An 11,756-nucleotide genomic window follows, 5' to 3' on the forward strand; every position below is an offset into this window, starting at 1 on the left:
TCAGAAGCCAGAACAACAAGAGGGATTGCTGCGCAGTGAAAGCAGCGATCCCTCTTGCTGTTCTGGCTTCTGGGATAGCTGTGCAGCCTGCATTCGCCCTATAAGACGCACACACATCCCCCCTTACTTTTTAGGAGGGAAAAGTCTTATAGAGCAAAAAATATGGTAAACAGTCGGATTCCCCTGGTCTGCACCAGTTCTAAGTCAGCTGCTAGGCGGCCGGCCAAGGCAGGACCAGGCATTAGGCTATTTTTAAAAAAACAATGTCCTTGTTTGGGGGGAGTGACTAGTTTATTTTGTGTTATGGTGTGTTTTGTAGCACTAGTTTTTAATCCTGCTTTCTTCTATCTGCTTGGATGGAGGCTGTATGTTTGACAATGCTGTAGGCATACAGCATACAGCCCTCCGATCACAACCCATGGTGATGGAGCCTTGAGATATTTCTTTCCTATTATTCCTAAAGGCAACAGTTATTTTGTGATCACTCCATACTCCTCATGATGGCAGTCTTACTGAAGTTACATGTAACTTGCACTTTCTGTTGCCCAGTGTCTGTAGACTACTGTAACACCCTTGTATTCGTTCAGGGTCTCAGATATATGGGATCCACCTCTGCAGAGTCTGTCAAGTCTTCTGCCTCTGGCTAGACGTTTTCATATTGGGAGCACATTGATCCCGAGTTTTATGGAATTAAAGTAATCCCTTCCTGAAAGAAAACACGTACAACCATGCCTGTTGGTCTGGTGTTTTTGATTCTTCTTCTAACCCCCACCATCAATGTGCTCCCCTGCTTCATCAATCCATCTTTCACTCAGGGCCCCTGTTGTATGCAGGAAGCTTCCTCTGTTTCTGAAGTGATATTCCATTACCTTCAGTTCCTTTGCCAGGAAGTTCCCAGCTAAGGACTGCTCACCGACCTGCTTAAAGGCAATTTATGAAGGCGTTCTCTATGCAGGCTCCGTATGCTCCATCTCAGCCATTGCAAACAGGGACCTCCATCATTTACCCTGTTGTGAAACTACGCCACAAGTCTGGATGCCGGGAGACCAAGCCAGGTTCTACTTGTCCTTGAGCAGTGGTCCATGCAGGTAAGCATTTGCACCCCTCCAACTCTAACGACAGCTGGTTGTAAAAGTAGGGCAGGACCACAGTCCGTAGTCTGAACACCCTGTGTTGGGGTTTCAGGGAACCCTTCCTCAAGATTTCCCTTGCAGCCTCTCAAGGGGTTTTTTCTTCTCTCAGTGGTGAATGGGATCCTAAGCTATTTCCATTTGCCTGACCTCTTGAGTGCCATTTTAGCATTGACCACCACTTTCTTTTTTCTGGGGACATTCTCCAGGGAGACCATTAGGAACTTCTGGTATTGATGGTAAGCCCACATAGTGCCAGATGTTCCACCACTGTGTTGATCATGTGCAGCCCCACTGGAGTGGATGTCACTAGCACCAGATCATCGGCAAAGGTTTCCCCATGGACTTTGAAGCCTCCCAGGTCAGCCCCCACTTCTTCAGGCAATTTCTGTAGCAAGTGACCAGAGATCATATTAAAGATAAACGGTGACATGGGATCACCTTGTTTGACACCATACCACAGTCTGATCTTGTGAGATGTTGGACTGCCACACATTATGGTTGTGGTGTTATGGTCATTTACGTCCCCAAGGAAAGCTGCCTGGTGTGGTGGTAAAATTGTGGGGAAACATGCAGAAGCAGCATGTAAGAAAGACCTGTGCCTTCCGCTCCCCTCCCTGCCGAAGAGGGGGAAGGGTGGGAGGATGTCTCAGCTTAGAACATGGGTCAGCAAACGTACTGCACCTCGGGCTGGTGTCTCCAGCGCCGATCATCCGTCAGGCCAGAGGGCAGGGGAGGGCGTGCCCATACGCGTGTGGACACACTATTTCCGGTGCACTTCCGGCGCAAGACCCTGAGGAAATGGAGTCTCTGTTGGGCCTTTCTGACCACCTGAGTTATGTTGATTTTTCAAGTGAGGTCCTCACTACGGTAAACTCCCAGGAATTTAAAGCAGGGGACTCTCTCCACACAGCACCCCCCCCCCCCGATATACAATGGGGCTGGTTCCCCTCTCTTCCTCTGGAAGTCCAAGAGCATCTCCTTTGTCTTACTAATATTTAGGTGCAAGTTATTCTCTGAGCACCTAACCAATATTTGTTTGTTCATTAATAGGCTGCCACTGGAGTAGATATTGAGATTGGTCCTAGGTTTCCTCTGCTGGCTGTATCCATACCTGTGCCAGAATGTTCCTGCACTTCACCTGGATCTGGAGCTTGGCGGTCATGAATTCCCACCGGGGCAGCAGAAGTTTCTGCCATGATTGGACTTATTGTTTGGCAGCAAACAGTGACTCATATAATGTTGGATCTGCACGCAGATAACCAGAACATGGACATGGAGGTTTTCTGATATTTCAAGCTGTTAAATAAAAATGATTTGTGTATTAGAATATATGTCAGGGGTTCAGAAGCAGAGACGCAGAGAAGGGTGGAAACAGAGAGCGAGGGGGAGGAAGCCGAAGGGAGAATGAGTGATGATGACGACCCGAGATCTCCAAGCCTAAGCAGTGAGTCAGAGGACTCCCAAAAGGGAGCCCCAGTGAGCAGAGCAAGGGGGGGATCCGGGGGGACACCCCAGGAGGAAGGGAACAGAGGAGATTCAGAGAGCAGCAGCTGGAAGTCGGGACCCACGCTCAAGACTGAGAGCAGCAGGGAGGAAGGCAGCCAGGCATCGGGTTCCGGAGGCCGTCAGCAGGAGGGAGGGCACGAGTCAGGGGTGGTCACGCCCTCCTCAGAGAGCGAGGCAACGGTCAAGAGGAAAGTAGAGAGTTGGGCGCGCGCGCCAAGTTCAAATGCAGCGGAAGCTGGAGCAGTAAGCAGCCCGGAGAGTGAGCCAGGTCCCAAAGCCCGCCGAAAGGAAGCGGAAGGATCAGGGGGGTCAGCGTCAGAGGAGAGTAGAAGGGAGGAGTCCCAGGGGGGCAGAAGGACCCAGAGACGTAGGGAGAGGCGAAGGAGGTGGAGCAAGGCTAGGGTATTAAGCTGGTGTGCAAGAGGCGGGGACTCAGATGGGTCTTCGCCGACCTAGGGCAGAAGGTGTAGAGCTGCACGCTGCAGTTCGGAAATGAAACCTGTAACTCAATAAAGACTCTTTTAAAGTGGACGCTGTGTGGCGTGGTCCTATGTGAGCTGGGACCTGGTAGCAGCTCTGACAGTAAGACCCATCTCATCAAAGCTTCAGAAACCTGAAACCTCGCAGCGGGAGCAGAAGCCGCTAGGGGAGGAAGAGGGGTGTCTGTAAGCAAGCTCACAAAGGTTAGCAAGATGACGGAAGAACAGAGGATCTCCGCGCTGCAAGAGGCAGTGACCCAGTTGTCCTCAGAGGTATTGGCTTCCAAGAAACGGGAGGAGGAGACTACAGCCGCCTACAGAGACCTACACGCCAGGTTTGAAATGCTTGTTAAGCAAGGGCAACCGGGACCCAGACCGGAGGGCGTGGGTTTGGCACGGAGAGCAGGAGGGCTTGTGGCTCACTTCGATGGGACTTTGCAACAGTACCCTAATTTTAGAGCAGACGTAATGTGCGCACTGCAACTGCTGGCAAAAGACTTTAGAGATGAGGAAGAGAAGGTGGGGTTCATATTGTCCCATTTGCATGGGGATGCCAAAGCCTGGCTGCGCAATTTGTGGAGGGATAAAGATCCGGCGCTTCAGAATGCAGATGCCTTTATCAAAGCGATGGATGCGTGTTTTTTGTCTACTATTGATGTGGATCTTGCCAGACGGGAGATTCATGGACTAAAACAAGGGAGGGCGAGCGTCCGGCAGTATCACGCCCGATTTTTTGCGCTGGTCAGTGCTTTAGAATGGGATCGGGATTCGCCCCCTGTCAGAGACCTCTTCTGGGAGGGTCTAAGTTCTGCGGTTAAGGATGAAATTGCAAGGGGGGAGAGGCCCCGAAGCACGCAGGAGGTGGTCCAAAGGGCGCTGACTGTGGGGGTGAGGCTGGAAGAACGTCCATGGTGCAGAGATGAAGGACGTGGAGGGCGCGAAGCAGCGAGAAGTTTCTCTTTCGTTCCGAGGGAAGCAGCGCGTGCGCAATCCACACCTCCGCCAGGAGGGGGAGGGGAACCGATGGAGGTTGGAGGTGCAAGGGCTCAGTCAGCAGCCAGAGCCCTAGCACCGGCAGCAGTGAAAGCGAAGCCTCCTAGAGGGAACAGGAAGTGTTACATCTGCGAGGATCCAGGCCATTTGGCGAAGGAGTGTCCCCGGAGGCTCCACAAGCACACTGCAGCCTCAGCAATGGTGACTGCAGCAACGCAGCAAGGAGAACCACAGCAGGGAAACGACGATGTCTGGCTGGAGACGGAGGCACTGGGGCCCAGCCAGACGCATCTGTGAAGCAGCCCCCAGCGATATTGCAACCCACGGATCCCCTCCCACCCAAACCAGTAGTGCAGCTCACAGCGTCTCTCCAGCTACCCAACGGCGTCACTATCGAAGTGCCGCTTTCTGTGGATTCTGGAAGCAACGCAGACTTTATAGCGCAGAGCTTTGTGGAGCAGCACGCTATACAGCTATTGCCTGCCACTCTGCCCCTGCAAGTCGTCACAGTGGATGGCAGAGAGTTGCTAGGGGGGCAGGTGGTGAAGCAGACGCCACCAATGGTGATGCGCCTTGGCAACCACAGGGAAGTCATCAGTTTTAATGTCACCCAACTGTCGGACACGCCCATTGTGTTGGGCATGAGTTGGCTGGACAGGCACAGTCCGACACTGGCTTGGTACCAGAGACAACTGATCTTCGGCTCCTCTTATTGCGCAGAACACTGCATCCTGCCCCGACGGGAGGGAGAGGAGGAGGAATCACAACTGCAGTTGGGAACGTTGCAAGCGGTCCCCCACAAATACGCGAACTTTTTGGAGGTCTTCTGCGAGAAGGAGGCGGACAAGCTACCCCCTCACCGGCCATATGACTGCAAGATTGACCTCCTACCGGGGGCGAAGCTGCCGAAGGGGCGGCTATACTCCATGTCTGAAGATGAAATGCAGGAACTCAAACAGTTCATCAAGCATAACCTGGAGCGTGGCTTCATCAGAGAGTCCAAGGCAGTGGGGGGCAGTCCCGTTTTCTTCGTGAAAAAGAAAGACACGCCCCAAAAAAGACTCGTTGTGGACTACCGCCTTTTGAACCAGATGACCAAACCGTCTGATTACCCCATGCCCAGGATTGACGACCTCCTCGCGACGGTGCGCAAGGGACGCGTGTTCACCAAGTTGGACCTGCGAGGGGCGTACAATCTCATCCGCATGCGGGAGGGCGATGAGTGGAAGACGGCCATGTTCACACCGCTGGGCACCTACGAGTACAGGGTTATGCCCTTTGGATTACAAAATGGTTCTCACTGTTTTCAAGCTTTTATGCATCACGTGTTGGAGGGACTCCTCTACAAGACATGCGTCTGCTTCCTGGATGACATCCTGATTTTCTCGGACTCGCAGCAAGCTCACGACCGAGACGTGAGGGAGGTGCTCAGCAGGTTGCAACAACATAGACTGTACGCCAAGCTGGAGAAGTGCCAGTTCGACACGACGGAGGTGGATTTCCTGGGATACAAGTTGTCGGACAAGGGGATAGCCATGGACAGCACCAAGGTTCGTGCGGTATTGGATTGGAAGAGCCCGCGCAACCGGAAGGAGGTCCAGCGGTTTGTCGGCTTCGCCAACTTCTATCGCAAGTTTATCAAGGGGTTCGCGATGCAGACGGCAGCAATTACGGACACGCTCAGCTCCAAAAAAAAGAAATTCATCTGGACGGAGCAGGCGGAGCAGTCCTTTCAAGCGCTCAAGCATCTCTTCGCATCGGAGAAGCAACTGCTGCATATCGACCCCAGTAAACCGTTGAGGGTAGAGACAGACGCGTCAGACAGAGCCGTGGGAGCTGTTCTGCTGCAGCGAGACCCGCAGGGGGTGTGGCGGCCGGGAGCGTTCTACTCCAGAAAGCTCAGCAAATCGGAGCAGAACTACACCATCTGGGACAGGGAGTTGCTAGCCATTCATGCAGCTTTCAAGGCGTGGAGGCACTTCCTAATCGGCGCCAAGCACACGGTGCAGGTCTGCACGGACCACAAGAATCTGGAGCACTGGCGCACGGCTCAGTTCCTGAACCAGAGGCAGATACGTTGGGCGGAGTTCTTTGCTGACTTCAATTTCCGAATAGAGTACGTCCCAGGCGACACCAACATCATGGCGGATGCGCTGTCCCGAAAACCGCAATACCTAGAAGAGGTGACGCCAGCGGCGGCCATGCACATCTTCGCACCGACGGCGTGGGCGTGTGCCTCAGCTACAGTAGACCTGGATGCGGTGCGACGTGCATTGCGGGACGACTCATTCGCACAAGACAAGATGGCGGAACTGCTCAGAGGCACGGCTACCACGGACGAGTTCCAGGTGCGGGACGGCTTGCTCCTACGCAAAGGGGCTGTCTATGTACCAGGAGACGACCTTCGCGCCAAGGTACTGCAACAGTTGCACGACGCACCCACGGCCGGTCACTTTGGCACAGAGAAAACGATGGAATTAGTCGCGAGAGACTTCTGGTGGCCCAGGCTGAGAGGGGAGGTCGCGGACTACGTCGCGAGGTGCGACACCTGCCAGAGGGCCAAGCCGGTACACAGACCACCGGCGGGACTGTTAGAACCGCTGCAAACGCCGTTTGAACCGTGGGAGAGGGTGGCCCTGGACTTTGTGACGGATTTACCCAGCTCGAGAGGCAAGACAGCTGTGCTAGTGGTGGTGGACTTGTTCACCAAGATGGCACATTTCATTCCGTGTGCGAAGGTGGCCACGGCGGAACAAACCGCCAAACTGTTCATAGATCACGTGTTCAAAGTGCATGGCCTGCCACGGTCTATCCTGTCCGACCGCGGACGCCAGTTCATCTCGTCTTTCTGGCAGAAGCTGATGGGTTTTCTAAATGTCAAGGTCAATCTGGCATCAGCAAGACACCCGCAGACCAACGGGCAAGCAGAGAGGGTCAATGCCATCATGCAGCAGTACCTGAGATGCTATGCCAATCAACAGCCTGCGACGTGGGTGGATTACCTGCCGCTAGCCGAGTTCGCTTACAACAACACGAAGCACGTGTCCACAGGAGTGACGCCGTTCTTTGCCAACAATGGGAGGCATCCCAGAACCTTCCCGGGACTGGAGAGAGTGGGGGAAGGAGAACCACAGACGGCGGACGCGTTCGCGTCAGAGCTGCAGGCGGTCCACGATCAACTCAGACGGCAGCTGGAGCTAGCTAAGCACGCCTACAAGGTGCAAGCTGACAAGCACAGGCGGGTTGGCGAAGTGATCCAAGTGGGAGACTGGGTCTGGTTGGCAGCCCACGCAGTGCCGACCAGGTCACTTGCCAAGAAGAAGTTGGGGCACAAGCAGATCGGTCCGTACCAAGTCGAAGCGCAGATCAACCCGGTAGCCTTCCGACTGGCGCTGCCGGAGGGTTCCAGAATGCATCCGGTGTTCCACAGGTCGGTGCTCACTCCCTACAAGGCACCTCACAGGTTCCAGGAGCCAGGGACGGCGCCAAGTCCGCTCCGGGAACGGACGGAGACGCGGGGGGTGAAGCACCAGGACCACATCAACGAGGTCACGGAGATTTTGGACTCCAGATGGGGGGAGGAGGGAGTCGAATACCTCTTAGCCAGAGAGGGCACCCGGGCCAGCGCCAATAGCTGGGTACCAGACTACGCTTTGGAGGAACCCCTGCTCAAGGACGAGTTTCATGCCCTCTTCCCACACAAACCCATGCCAGCGAGCTTCTTCGACGACTGGTTGTTCACACCCACACTTTCTTCCAGCACGTTCCATGGATTCGACTCAGAAGGGGAACCCGCACGGAGCACCCGTTCCCCAGAAGGTTCACCGGCAGGTTCGGCATCAGGCAACTCGTATTGGTGGGACGATCGACCAGAGGAGCAATGGCGCAGGAAGTGGCTGGAGATGCCAGGTCGAGCGACCGACGCAGAGACTGACATGGACGTGTTCGGGGAGGACCTCGGGTTCGAGCACGGCGGTACAGAGATGGAAGAGCAACAAGTCAACGTCGACGACCGTGAGGGGGAAGACTCGGAGGTCTTCAGTTGGCGGCCACCCACGGGGAGCGACCTGTATCCAGCATTCCCTCCCATGATGATGGAGCACCCAGCACCCACACCTGACAGCGGGGAGGGGGGAAGGGGGGGCTTCGAGGGGGGGATGGATGTCAGGGGTTCAGAAGCAGAGACGCAGAGAAGGGTGGAAACAGAGAGCGAGGGGGAGGAAGCCGAAGGGAGAATGAGTGATGATGACGACCCGAGATCTCCAAGCCTAAGCAGTGAGTCAGAGGACTCCCAAAAGGGAGCCCCAGTGAGCAGAGCAAGGGGGGGATCCGGGGGGACACCCCAGGAGGAAGGGAACAGAGGAGATTCAGAGAGCAGCAGCTGGAAGTCGGGACCCACGCTCAAGACTGAGAGCAGCAGGGAGGAAGGCAGCCAGGCATCGGGTTCCGGAGGCCGTCAGCAGGAGGGAGGGCACGAGTCAGGGGTGGTCACGCCCTCCTCAGAGAGCGAGGCAACGGTCAAGAGGAAAGTAGAGAGTTGGGCGCGCGCGCCAAGTTCAAATGCAGCGGAAGCTGGAGCAGTAAGCAGCCCGGAGAGTGAGCCAGGTCCCAAAGCCCGCCGAAAGGAAGCGGAAGGATCAGGGGGGTCAGCGTCAGAGGAGAGTAGAAGGGAGGAGTCCCAGGGGGGCAGAAGGACCCAGAGACGTAGGGAGAGGCGAAGGAGGTGGAGCAAGGCTAGGGTATTAAGCTGGTGTGCAAGAGGCGGGGACTCAGATGGGTCTTCGCCGACCTAGGGCAGAAGGTGTAGAGCTGCACGCTGCAGTTCGGAAATGAAACCTGTAACTCAATAAAGACTCTTTTAAAGTGGACGCTGTGTGGCGTGGTCCTATGTGAGCTGGGACCTGGTAGCAGCTCTGACAATATATAATTCAGATAAGTCTAGCTAATTAAGTTTGTGCATGCTTTATATCAAGATTGTGTGCCAAGGTAGCCTGATCGGAACATGAATCATGGAGGACGAGAGGTGCTTCCAAGGACTTGCAGGGGGTGGTACCACTTACTGGTGATTTTTGTTATAATTGTAACTATCAGATTGCTTCATTGCATATTTTTGCATTGCTGTTGTGGGTTTTTCTTTTAAGCTGAGTAACAGATTCACCGCATAACTCCACTCCTTCTAGACCCCGAGGAACTTGCGGAAGATTGGGCGTGTAGATTGTTAGGGTTATCTTGAAGAGGTGGGCTGTGTTGAACCAAAGGTGAACTGTTCTGGGAGTTCTGCAAACACCATTTTGGTAGTCAAGATAACCCCACAATTAATAGGTAGTTGTTGTAGTGATGAGCTCGTATAAGCTAATTGGCTTGTTTTGATGCTATCCTTAACTGGGGGCTTTGGGTGCATGGAGTCCAGAAAGAGGAGCTAGCTATAAGACTTTGGTATTTGCCACCTATGCCCTCATCTGGTCAAGTGGAGTGATGGGAAGTCCTGGCCGAAGTGAAGTATGCCGCTTTGTGTATAAAGATGTATGAATGTTTGCTTGGATGCAGACAAGCCAACTCCTTGCTGAGGTCTGTCCTGCAACTGTAAAGGGTGGGAGGCCTGGCAGACTGATTTGCTGCAATAAAGCTTTTAATAAAGCACTAGAACTGAGCACTCTGGAGTTTGACTTCCTTCTGTGGTACGCCTGCACCCAACCGCTCCCACAAGACCTCCTTTGGGTCTGCAGTTCAGAACACCATAGCAGGGTTTTCTTCTCTTCTTTCCCTGAGCTGAAGGAGAAAGTAATAATTTCATAACCTATAGAGTCTCAGGAACTTGGCTGATGGGGGAGGGGAGACTGGGAGTGGCAGAGGCTCCTCAGAAACAACCAGAGTGGTAAGAGTTCTGCCCGGACACTGAGGTCCAGCTCCGAGGGCCTTCCGGCGGTTCCCTCACTATGAGAAGCCAAGTTACAGGGAACCAGGCAGAGGGCCTTCTCAGTGGTGGCACCCGCCCTGTGGAACTCCCTCCCACCAGATGTCAAGGAAGTAAACAACTACCTGACTTTTAGAAGACATCTGAAGGCAGCCCTGTTTAGGGAAGCTTTTAATGTTTGATGTATCATTGTATTTTAATATTCTTTTGGAAGCCGCCCAGAGTGGCTGGGGAAACCCAGCCAGATGGGTGGGGTATAAATAATAAATTATTATTAATATTATTATTATTACTCTGAGTGAACTGTCCTGAGACCTGTGGGCATAGGGCAGTATATAAATTCAATTAACAACTCAATCTTTGCCTGTCCTGCTCACTGCCATGCCCAGCAGACTGGGCAGCCCCTACAGCAGGGAGATGGCACCTTGGGACCTCTGGTCGGTTGACTGGGTGGTAGCCCCACTCCTCAGCTGGGTATACCAGGCAGCCTTGGGCTCTGGGTAGACTGGGTTTTTTATCCCCTATGGGTAGACCTTCTACCAACTAGACCACAAAGCTGTTCAGTCTACCCACTGGAGAACTGAAGGCTGTCAGCTGTCATGTCTACCAGCTGGAGTGAGAAAGCACCCAGTCTACCTGCTGTAGGGGTTGGGGCTGTTCAGGCTATTTTGGGGGGGGGGTGTTGATAGCCAGAACCACCTGTTGGAGGTCTGAAGGCACCTGGGTCTACCCTCTGGAGTGCTCCCCAGTATACAAAGGGTGAGACATGACCCAGCCTACCACTACGGAGAAGAATGAGGCTACCTGGTCTACCTGGACAGGGGTGTGATTAGGAAGAATCCTGGGGTGATGATTTACTCCCCTGCCACTCCCCGCGGGTCTCTCTGGTCAGCAAAAGGAGTCTCCAGCCAAGTTAAAGAAGCAAACAGCGGCCAGTAGACCTAATCTTTATTTGTTGCAACAAGGTTCAAACACAGAGTAGGGGTTGCGCACAGGGCAGTAGCTAGGGGGTGGTGAGGTAACCCCCGCCAGGGGGACAGGCGAGGGTGGGGGGACAAAATCGGCTGCCGAGAACTTCTGCCCACTGGCGGAGGAACGGGGTGCAGAGGGAGCGCACCGCCCCGGCACCCCTATTCCGGTAGCGTGCCATCGCGGCTCTCCCCCCCACCCACGCGCCACACCCTCCCCCGCGTGCTCCGGGTGCCACGGCCCCACAGGCGGCGTGTCATCGTGGCTCCTCCTCTTTTGCCCTGCCCGCCTTGTCTCAGCTCGGCTCCCTCTGCCCTAAGCACCGCCCCCTCCACTCCCCTCCTTGGCGCCGGAGTTGGGCGAGAGCTCCCTCCTGCGTGCGACAGGAGCCGGGCTTCTTTCATTTTATTATCATCGTCACCATTATTATTGTTCTTCTACGCCGACCCCACTCCCTGGCCGCTCCTCGCAGAAGAGGTCGCCTTGGACGCGGCGGGGGGGGGGAGCAGGATCCGTCGCCGCGAGACCTGGTGAGTGGGCGTCTCCCCCGCAAACCCCGCCAGATCCACGAGGGGATGGAGAGAAAGGCGGCCCATCTCACCCCCCAATTGTTGGCTAGTGCCGAGGCGACAACCGGAGCGGGTTTGTGAGGGGAGAGAGAGGGAGGCAGCGGGCAAGGAGGCGCACGGCGGCTTCTCGGGAGACGGACGGAGAGGGGGTGGAGAGAGGCGCGCCGTAGGAGGGGCGCTCGGTGGGTCTCCT

At 54.8% G+C, this 11,756-nt stretch overlaps 1 long non-coding RNA gene across 1 annotated transcript; it reads left to right on the forward strand.

The window, feature by feature from the left end:
• Positions 1-279: 279 nt before the first annotated feature.
• Positions 280-9,983, forward strand: LOC309519766. The gene is made up of 3 exons (XR_014214010.1): positions 280-1,088; positions 2,184-2,472; positions 9,044-9,983. It is a non-coding gene; the product is annotated as an uncharacterized lncRNA (long non-coding RNA).
• The last annotated feature ends 1,773 nt before the right edge of the window (positions 9,984-11,756 follow it).

This window comes from Podarcis vaucheri, assembly GCF_965113315.1.
Source record: "Podarcis vaucheri genome assembly, chromosome: 15".
Taxonomy (NCBI): Eukaryota; Metazoa; Chordata; class Lepidosauria; order Squamata; family Lacertidae; genus Podarcis; species Podarcis vaucheri.